Genomic DNA, 11,294 nt, shown 5'->3' on the forward strand with positions numbered 1-11,294 from the left:
AAAGGTGATGTTTTATATAATGGTCTAATTAATGCTGATATCTGTCCATCTCAGCCTCCTGCCGGGAGCCAGGAAACCTTACTTCCCCGAGTCTATCCAGGGCCCAGACACCGGGGACTATTGTGTAACCACTGGAGGAGCATCTGTACCTACTGCTGTTTATTTTGAGCCCCTCCCCTTTTCTTTCCTCGACTCTGGTAATGGTTTTTGTTGCAGTTAGTACTGTTGCCCTTGCAAAGCCATGTCGGTGTGTAGTGTCAGGGAGTAGAGGGGATAACTGTCAAAGTGAGGATGAGGGGTCCCCCCAATAAAGCAATCTTGGGAAACCTGGGGTTAAGGCCACACATGCTTGCATTTTCACCTTGCCACCCTGAGGTCCTTTTTCCCACTCAAGTGGACCAGTTCAATCCAGTGTCTCTGATCTTGACCTTGATACGCCAAAACCATGACCATGAAGTGAGTACATGTTGATAATAGAGCAGTGCAATTAAGATATTGGGCTCTACAGGGTCAGACGGCTTTACACGTGAATTCTAGCAAACACTGAGAGAACAGCTAACACCTATCCTCCTCAAACTCTTCCAAAATATAGCAGAGCAAGGAACACTCCCAAACTCATTCTACGAGGCCACCATAACCCTGATACCAAAACCAGACAAAGATGTTACAAAAAAGAAAATTACAGGCTAATATCACTGATGAACATAGGTGTGAATGCAAGAATCCTTCAGTATATGCAAATTAATCAATGTGATACACCATATTAACAAACTGAAGGATAAAAACCATATAATCTCAATAGATGCAGAAAAAGCTTTTGACAATATTCAACACTCATTTATGATAAAAACCCTCCAGAAAGTGGGCATAGAGGCAACCTACCTCAACAAAATAAAGGCCATATATGACAAAGCCACAGCCAACATCGTTCCCAGTGGTGAAAAATTGAAACCATTTCCTCTAAGATCAGGAACAAGACAAGGTTGCCCACTCTCACCACTATTATTCAACACAGTTTTGGAATGTTTAGCCACAGCAATCAGAGATGAAAAAGAAATAAAAGGAATCCAAATTGGAAAAGAAGAAGTAAAGCTGTCACTGTTTGCAGATGACATGATACTATACATAGAAAATTCTAAAGATGCCACCAGAAAACTACTAGAGCTAATCAATGAATTTGGTAAAGTAGCAAGATACAAAATTAATGCACAGAAATCCCTTGCATTCTTATACACTAACAACAAAAAATCAGAAAGAGAAATTAAGGAAACCCTTCCATTTACCATTGCAACAAAAAGAATAAAATACCCAGGAATAAACCTACTTAAGGAGACAAAAGACCTGTATGCAGAAAAATATAAGACACTATGAAAGAAATCAAAGGTGATACAAACAGATGGAGAGATAAACCATGTTCTTGAATTGGAAGAATTGACATTGTGAAAATGATTATACTACCCAAAGCAATCTACAGATTCAATGTAATCCCTATCAAATTACCACTGGCATTTTTCACAGAACTAGAACAAACAATTTTACAATTTGTATGGAAACACAAAAGACCAAAGAAATATTGAGAAAGAAAAACGGAGCTGGAGGAATCAGGCTCCCAGACTTCAGACTATATTACAAAGCTACAGTAATGAAGACAGTATGGTACTGACACAAAAACAGAAATATAGATCAATGGAACAGGATAGAAAGCCCAGAAATAAACCCAAGTACATATGATCACCTTATCTTTGATCAAGGAGGCAAGAATATAGAATGGAGAAATGACAGCCTCTTCAATAAGTGGTGCTGAGAAAACTGGACAGCTACATGTAAAAGAATGAAATTAGAACACTTCCTAACACCACACACAAAAATAAACTCAAAATGGATTAAAGACCTAAATGTAAGGCCAGACACTATAAAACTCTTAGAGGAAAACATAGGCAGAACACTCTATGACATAAATCACAGCAAGATCCTTTTTGACCCAGCTCCTAGAGAAATGGAAATAAAAACAAAAATAAACAAATGGGACTGAATGAAACTTCAAAGCTTTTGCACAGCAAAGGAAACCATAAACAAGACCAAAAGACAACCCTCAGAATAGGAGAAAATATTTGCAAATGAAGTAACTGACAAAGGATTAATCTCCAAAATATACAAGCAGCTCATGCAGCTCAATATAAAAAACCCCCAAAAAACCCAATCCAAAAATGGGCGGAAAACCTAAATAGACATTTCTCCAAAGAAGATATACAGATGGCCAACAAACACATGAAAGATGCTCAACATCACTAATCATTAGAGAAATGCAAATCAAAACCATAATGAGGTATCACCTCACACTAGTCAGAATGGTCATCATCAAAATCTAGAAACAACATATGCTGGAGAGGGTGTGGAGAAAAGGGAACCCTCTGGTACTGTTGGTGAGAATGTAGATTGATACAGCCACTATGGAGAACAGTATGGAGATTCCTTAAAAAACTAAAAATAGAACCACCATATGACCCAGCAATCCCACTACTGGGCATATACCCTGAGAAAACCATAATTCAAAAAGATACATGTACCACGATGTTCATTGCAGCACTATATACAATAGCCAGGACAGGGAAACAACCTAAATGTCCATCAACAGACAAATGGATAAAGAAGATGTGGCACATATATACAATGGAATATTACTCAGCCATAAGAAGGAACAAAATTGAGTTATTTGTAGCGAGGTGGATGGACCTAGAGTCTGTCATACAGAGTGAAGTAAGTCAGAAAGAGAAAAACAAATACTGTATGCTAATGCATATATATGGAATCTAGAAAAACCATACTGATGAACCTAGTGGTAGGGCAGGATTAAAGATGCAGATGTAGAGAATGGTCTTGAGGACACAGTGGGGGAAGGGGAGGCAGAGACTCAGTAAGAGAGTAGCATTGACATATATACACTGCCAAATGTAAAATAGATAGCTATTGGGAAGCAGCTGCATAGCACAGGGAGATCAACTCGGTGCTTTGTGACCATCTAGAGGGGTGAAATAGGGAGGGTGGGAGGGAGGCACAAGAGGGAGGGGATATGGGGATATATGTATGCATATAGCTGATTCATTTTGTTATACAGCAGAAACTAGCACAATATTGTAAAGCTATTATACTCCAATAAAGATGTATTAAAAAAAAAAAAAAGATGTTGGGCTCTAGAGTTAGACTGCCAAGGTTGGAAGTTCAATTCTACCACTGACTAGCTGTTTGGCCTTGAGCAAATTACTTAACTTCTTGGTCTTTCAGGTTCTTCATCTGTAAAATGAGGGTAATAATAGCACTTATCTCATTGTGAGTTGTTGTGAGAATTAAATGATATAATCTATGTAAAATGCTCAGGACAGTACCTAGCATGCTGTAATCACTGAAGTTGGCTCTTTGTTATACTATTGGCTTTCTGTCTCCCTCTTGTTTAGACCTGGGCATGGCTATCTCACTGCTTGATACAATGCACTTGGGAATACAAAATTTAAGCCACAAGACAAGGAACAATGTATTCTGGTACACTGGTATTAAGTTTCAATTTCATAACACAACTGAAAAAACAAAGTTAATAAACGTTGGTATTTTTCTGGATGCTTGCAGCAACAAAAATACAACCAACACAATAGATTTGAATCTCTTTAACACCAAGGCCAGCTTTATGAGATCTGTTCCATGGTATGTTTACTGTAAGAGCTCAAGAAGCTTTAGGTGATAAAAATCTGTCCTATAATATTTTTTAAAAAGACAGTGTTAGTAATAAATCCTATTATAGAACTTCAGCTTAGTTCTCATATGTGTTTTGTTTTCAGTCTTTAAGGAGGAGAAGACTGTTCTCTACTAACTTCCTTTATACTCTGCTTGGGCCAAGACAGTGCCTAGACAAGTTTATGAGTTGGCTCTGAGTTCAACAAACTAGTCATTGGGAAATTGTAGTTCTCCATTCTCCCTTCCCCCGTATGCTTTCCTTGTCAATCAAGGAAAAATATTGGCCTCGTGGATCATTATCCATTGATTTGCGGGTGAAGATGGAGTGGGTGTATCAGATTTAAATCACTGTCTATATTTGCCCAGGAAGCTGTTGCTTTTATTGTGGTATTAGGTGCCTCACAGGTATACATGCTAATGTTGTTATACTTGTTTAAAAACTATTTTATTATACTAATCATTCTGTAATAATAGTTTAAAATGCTTCTGAAGTTACCAAATGACTAGGCAGAAATAAAATCCAACTCACAGCTAGGTACAAGATGATCTTTTGCCATGTTTCAAAGAAAGACATTAAAAATATATGTGGAATTATTTCTGTTACAGCAATGACCAAGAGAATTTTCTACAATGATGGAAATTTCTGTTATCTGTGTTGTCCAATATGGTAGCTACTAGCCACATGTGGGTATTGAGCACCTTAAAAGTGGCTAGTGTGTCTGAGGAACTCAATTTTTAATTTTATTTAATTCCAATAAATTTAAAATTAAAAAGCCACATATGGTTAAGCCTACCATATTGGGCAGTGTAAATTTAGAACATGATTAAAAGTCACTTAACCTCTCAAAATCTCATTTTCTTAAAGTGCTAAAGGTTTGAACTAAGTCAGTGGTTTTCAACATTGGCTACACAACAAAATCACTCAATCAGCTTTAAAAATACTGATACTTGTATCTCTCATTCCAATCTAATTTATTGTACAGCTGGGGTATTAAGCCTTTTTAAAAACTACCCAAGTGAAGATCCCACATGCCGCGGAGAGGCTGGGCCCGTGAGCCATGGCCGCTGGGCCTGTGCGTCCGGAGCCTGTGCTCCGCAATGGGGGAGGCCACAACAGTGAGAGGCCCGCGTACAGAAAAAAAAAAAAAAAAAAAAAAAAAAAAAACCACAAAAAACTACCCAAGTAATTCTAAAGCACAGCCAAGGCTGGGAACTGCCACTGACCTACATTATTTTTAAGTTCTCTTCCAATTTTAGACTTAGCTGCAAATTATACTAAGGTTAGAGTTTTATAAGGCAAATAGGGCACTTGTTACTTCAGCTTGATGCATTAGAAAATTACATATGGATATAGGCTTTTTACAAATATTGTCTGTCCTAAAACTTATCTGAAGATTAAGTGTTCAAAAACATCAAGCCAGGTTGATTAGATATACTCTTCTCTGGAGTTGTTCCTAATTGACAATGACTGTGGGTTCAAGCTATAGGCAAGGAGGAGGCTTATGTGTATGTACTTGTTTGGGGATTTGACTGCAGCCTTGTGTCAAGGTTTGGCCATCTGCCCATAAACCTGCATGGGGTGACCTCACTGAGTAATCCAAGCTGCAAGTTCATGGAGATATCAGTGGGAGGTCTTTGGGCAAATCACTTGGAGCACCACACAACTGCTGAGTTTGTATCTTCCCTGGGATTAGGAAAACAAAGTTTTGGCCAAGCCATTCTCTCTAAAGCCACCAGAGAAATGATTCCAGGAAGTGTCTGGACAGTTGTTCTCAGGACTTTTAAAGCTTCAAATAAATGTGCATTTCTTCTAGCTAGCGTATGCCTCAAACTGAGTAAAATAGGTGCAAGTATTCAGTTCTTAAAAACTATTCAGTTTTGGGCTTCCCTGGTGGCTCAGTGGTTAAGAATCCACCTGCCAATGCAGGGGACACAGGTTCTAGCCCTGGGCCAGGAGGATCCCACATTCCACGGAGCAACTAAGCACATGTGCCACAACTACTGAGCCTGCACTCTAGAGCCCATGAGCCACAACCATTGAGACCGTGCAACACAACTACTGAAGCCCATGCACCTTGAGCCCGTGCTCCACACAAGAGAAACCACCACAATGAGAAACCCGTGCACTGCAACGAAGAGTAGCCCCCGTGCAGCAACAAAGACCCAACACAACCAAAAATAAATAAATAAATACATTTATTAAAAAAAAAAACTTCAGTTTTAAGGCTGAACTTGACTGATTGATATTTTATTTATATGGGAAAACAAAGGACTGTATGTAGTCAAAATATGGGAGAACGAAGGACTGCCTGTGGTCAAAATGTTAAAGAACAACAAGAAGGTGGAGAGGAGGAGGATCACTTTACTGGTTTGCTTTATTTACCATCATTTTAAAATAAGATAACAGACAATGGACCAATGGAACAGAACAGAGTCCAGCACCAGACTCCATACATCTCTATACATCTGACATGACAGACATGATATTACAAATCAGTGGGGGAAAGGGCTGCTTGTTAAATCTTACCAGAAAAATGCTTATCTATACATAAAAAATAAAATAAAATTAGATCCCTACCTCACACCAATAAATAAGTCAATTCCAAGAAGATTAAAGACCTAAATATGAAAAGTAAAACTTTTAGAAAAATTTTAGGATATAAATTATCCTCCAACCCTTAGGTCAAAAGATAAAACAAAAAATTACTGAAAGTTGCCTGCACAAGATTTAAAACTTCTATATATTAAGAGAGAAAAACAAAATTAAACAAAAAAATCTCAGACTGGGAAATATATTTTCAACACACAGTGATAAAATTGAAGCCTCTTTCAAAGCCAGGAGACCTAGAGAAAAATGGGCAAACAATGCAAACAAGCTATTCTTCACAGAAAAGGGCACTGTAGTTTCTAATAAACATGTGAAAAGATGCTCAGCCTCTCCAACAATCAGGAAAATTTATTTTTAAAGTAATATACTATTTCACACCCATCAAATTAGCAATAAGTATAAATATTGACGATATCATGAGAACAATGGGAGCTGTCAAACACTGCTAATGGGAATGAAATTGGAACAACCTCTTTGGAAAGTAATTTGACAATATCTTGAAAAGTTGAAGGTGTGCATATCCTTTAGTCCAGCAATGTGATTTGGAGCATGTATTCTAGAGAAAGTTTTGCACATGCATGCAAGGAGATACTTATAGAAATATCCATTGAGTTTTCCTTATAGAAGCAAGGATGTAAACAAAATTGCTATAAATTGGAAAAATACTAAGCACATTGTGGTATAGTTCTACATATTAATGAATTAAAACTGTGGATATCAGTATGAATGTGTCTCAAATAATGTTGGGTAAAAACCTAGTTGCAGAAGGATATCCAATATGCTATTTATATAGGCTTAAAATAAGCAAAATAATACTACTTATTGTTTTTAGGGGCTTACATATGTAGATAGTTATAAAAAACATTTATTGTTTCATATACTTCAGGGAATGAAATGAGATTCAGGAGAAAATGTCACAAAAGGTTTAAAAAATATCTAAAATGTTTTATTTATCAAGCAGAATGGTGGGTTCAGAGGTGTTCATTATACATAGTCTGGGTGCTCAAAATGTTTCATCAAGAAATAAAGAACAGTTGGTTGGTTACCTTCCAAAGAATACTTGAATGATAAGACTTTGGTGATTAAAGAAAAAAAAAGTTACAACTTAAACTCTATGATATCAACATTATAACACAAGCTTAATGGTTATTAAGCTTGTGTGTGCAGTAGGTATGGATATTGGCCCCAAACTCAGGTGAGCAGGAAATAATTCTTAATTTTAATAAAGATCAATGTCTTTTCTATTTCAGGCCACTATTTGGGCCTTATCATGTATGGGAAAGAGGAAAACATTTAGTTTTGGATCAACTCTGTCTTGGAGATCCTTACCTTTTCTAAGGGATCTTACATTGTAGAAAGTGAAAGGGATTAGAATATGCAAGCCCAAAATATGTCACTTTGGCATAGGGATTATTTTGAGCTACAGGGAACGGATAAACAACAGACACAGGAAAAGCTCTCTACCTTCTCCGTTTCTGTCTAAAATTAGGGCACAAATTACCCTTTGTAAAGATGTCCTCCTTCTTCTCTCCTGTACTAGGAAGAGGAGATATCTCATCACTGGAGATGGCACCAACTTGAATCTGCATAAACAAACCTTACCGAAATAACCTTCATCTTCTATTAGTTTCCCGCATCTATTTAGCTTCCCCATATTTGCTGCCCATAGAAGTCCAAACTCCTTTCCTTTGTCTTGTCTCATCTCTATAATCTATTGCTCTTTGATCTAATGGTATGTAAACTCTCAGGTCTAATCACTACTTTGGGTTTTTTCATTTCTTTTTTATGAAGCCCTCCCATGCTGCATAAATGTATTAACATCAAATAAAATTTGTATGCTTTTTTCCTGTTAATTTGTCTTTTGTTAATTTCATTTGCAGGGTCCCAGGTACTGAACATAAGGATAGAGGAAAAAGTGTTTTTTTTTCCTTCTCTCCAAAAGAAAAAGGACATACAGGGGGAAAAAAAAAAGTAGCTGCTTAGGCAAATACGGCAAGAGTTAATTATCTGATCAGTAATTTTAAGGAGCTCACTTATTTAAGAAAAAGCACACATATTGCAAGACAGCTAAAAAATACATATTTCAACTCCACATCTTGTCAGAAACTTTGCTCCTATTAGGTAATAGGTAATAAACGCTCACTGTTAAATTTGAACTAAATAAAGGTTTTGAAAAGTAGATTTTCTATAGACTGAATGCTTATGTCTCTCCCCAGCCCCTGCCAGTTTCATACATTAAATTCTAACACTCAATATGATATTTGGGGATCTTTGGGAGGTGACTAGGTCATAAGGTTAGAAGCTTCGTGAACAGGATTAGTGCCCTTATAAAAGAGGTCCCAGAGGGTTCCCTTGCCCCCTTCCACCATGTGAGTTTCAGCAAGAAGATAGCCATCTATAAACCAGGAAATGGGCAGATACCAAATCTGCCAGTGCCTTGATCCGGACTCCAAAACTGTGAGAAATAAATATCTGTTGTTTATAAGCCACCTAATCTATAGTGTTCTGTTATAGCAGCCTGCACAGACTAAAACACAGGTGCATTGGAATATCTTCAGATTTAACTAAGGCTGTTAGAATTATGAGGTCCTCATTCAAGCAGAGAATAAGAGGTGGATATGGTTGCTGTGGGCAGACCTACCCAAAGATGACTGAGGTCCCAGATCCTAGAAACTTTTAATGGCCCATCATCCTCTATCTTGCCAAGTCTCAGCTTGGCTTCTCCTTGGGAAGTGGCCTTCTGATTCTCTCTGATTCTCTATTCTGATTCTCTCCCTCTTCCCTAGCCTAACCAAAAAGCCAGAACTAGGTTCATCCTAAGGTGTTTGGAATATATTCAGGAGGCTTTTGGTAATCCGTATTCTCTCTACCTACTTCTTGCTATCTACAACTCTTTTACAGCAAGGGACACATTTCTTAAATTCAAAATTGGAGATGTCTTTAAAGATCTGGTGTGGGGATAACAGTGGCTGAAACTTCTTACTCAGCCAGTGATTCTCAAAGTATTCTCTTGATCAGCAGTACCAGCATCACTTGGGGACTTGTTAGTAATGTAGATTCTTGCCGCACCTCCTCCTAAAACTCTTGAATTAGAAACTCCGGAGGCAAGGCCCAGCATGCTAAAATTTTAGCACAACTGAACAAGCAAACAAATGACTAAGAACAGACGTTCCCACACCTTGTCACTCCAACTTAATTGATGGTGAAGTTGATAGACGAAACACAAGAGCCTTGGAGTCTGCAGGAGGAGGTGTAGAAAGCACAGAACTTGAGTCTGATGGTGTTCAGTGGGAACCACGGGAGGCTTAAAGGTGCATCCTGTCCTTCTTAACTGCCCAGTGGAACAATGTAGAAGCCAACACTGCCATTTAGCAGTACGCTAAGCACTTAGTTAACTCGTTGAATGACTGACTAAGCACTGATGACCTACTGTGTGCTGGGTATGAGACACAACAATGAATAAGTTTGATCCCTGCCCACTCAGAGCTTGGATTCTAGTTGGAAAAGCAAATAAGTAATTAAACAGTTACCCTTGTTGTAACTTCTGTGATAGTGTGTTAAATGCTATGGGAGCTGATGAAGGGCTTCTACCCTCAACTTGGGGTGTCAGGAAAGGTCTTGAGACCTAAAGCATGAATAGGAGTATGTCAGGGGAAGGGAGTGGGACTTAGGGTACAGCATTCATTGAGTTTTCTTTTTAATAAAGGAGTTCTGTTTCCAGATGATTTGTTGATCTCTATCATTCCATTCAGGGCATTAAAAAATGCCCAAGATGTTTCCTAACTTGTCAAGTGAAATATAATGTCCATAACAAAATATATCAGCTTCTGATTTATTCAGGCCCTTGAAGGCATCAGTTTGGCCAGATAAACTTTCACCAGGCAAATCACACTACAAATTTAGATTTGAATAGTTATTTAGATAGTTATTTAGGAAATAACACTCACCAAAGTTACAAAATGTGATAAAATATTACAGAATCTCTTTGCATGGAAGTTACAAATCACTGTTGCTTCTTTGGTCAGTGTTTCAAGAAATAAATGATAGTATCTTTAATTTACTAAAGGGGATTTTTGTTGAGTGACTGTTTTTGACATTCACTGAGTATCTTCTACATGCCAGATGATAAAGGGAGATGAAAGGAGTTGGTAGTTAAAAGAAAAATAGTATTATCAGTAAGGATAAGGCCCAGTGTATAGCTTAGACACCTAAGCTTCCTTCTAGTTCTCTTCATATGGCTTGTTTCATGGTAATTTCTCCCAAAGAGGGATTTTCCTTCAGTGGACATCCTCAGTCATCAGAACACCTTGCTGTGAGATCTGTGGGTCTCACATTTATCAGATGCAACACCCATTTCTAAAGTACTTTGCTATACTCCATTGACAATCTCAAATGAAATATTTATAATATAACTACTTTCTTTGTATCTTTTATATTTCCATTAGTGTCTTATATTACACACATATTTTTAAATTGTATGTAGGGAGATTTTCTCTATACATTTCAGTGTGTACAGTAGAGCTCAACTGCACTGGAAGACATAATGAAGTCACCTGTCAGGCGCGTGAATATTTTTGTAGAATCACTTTGGAAACTACAGATACAAATGCAGATAGCTGTGTTGTTTTTCCAAATCATGACCAATTCGGTAGAATCCAAACCAAACAATGTATAATAGTTCCTCAATTTATGTGGTAGTTGCATTCTGGGAAATTTGAGTAAATATTAAAGCCATATACAAATTCTTCCTCCCTCCCTCCCTTCCTTCCTTCCATGTAAAAGATAACACAAGTCTTTCACCTATATAATTATAAACAGGTTTTTCAGCAACGTAAACATTCTCAGGACATTCAAGTCCTGTGGAATTAGTATCTGTTGTATGGGACCATCTCTTAACCACAGGCAGGCTAGCATCCCTGGGCTACAGCCCACAATCAAAGACTCCCCACAATTTCCAAAA

Source organism: Mesoplodon densirostris, chromosome 3 (assembly GCF_025265405.1).
Source record: "Mesoplodon densirostris isolate mMesDen1 chromosome 3, mMesDen1 primary haplotype, whole genome shotgun sequence".
In the NCBI taxonomy this organism is placed as follows: Eukaryota; Metazoa; Chordata; class Mammalia; order Artiodactyla; family Ziphiidae; genus Mesoplodon; species Mesoplodon densirostris.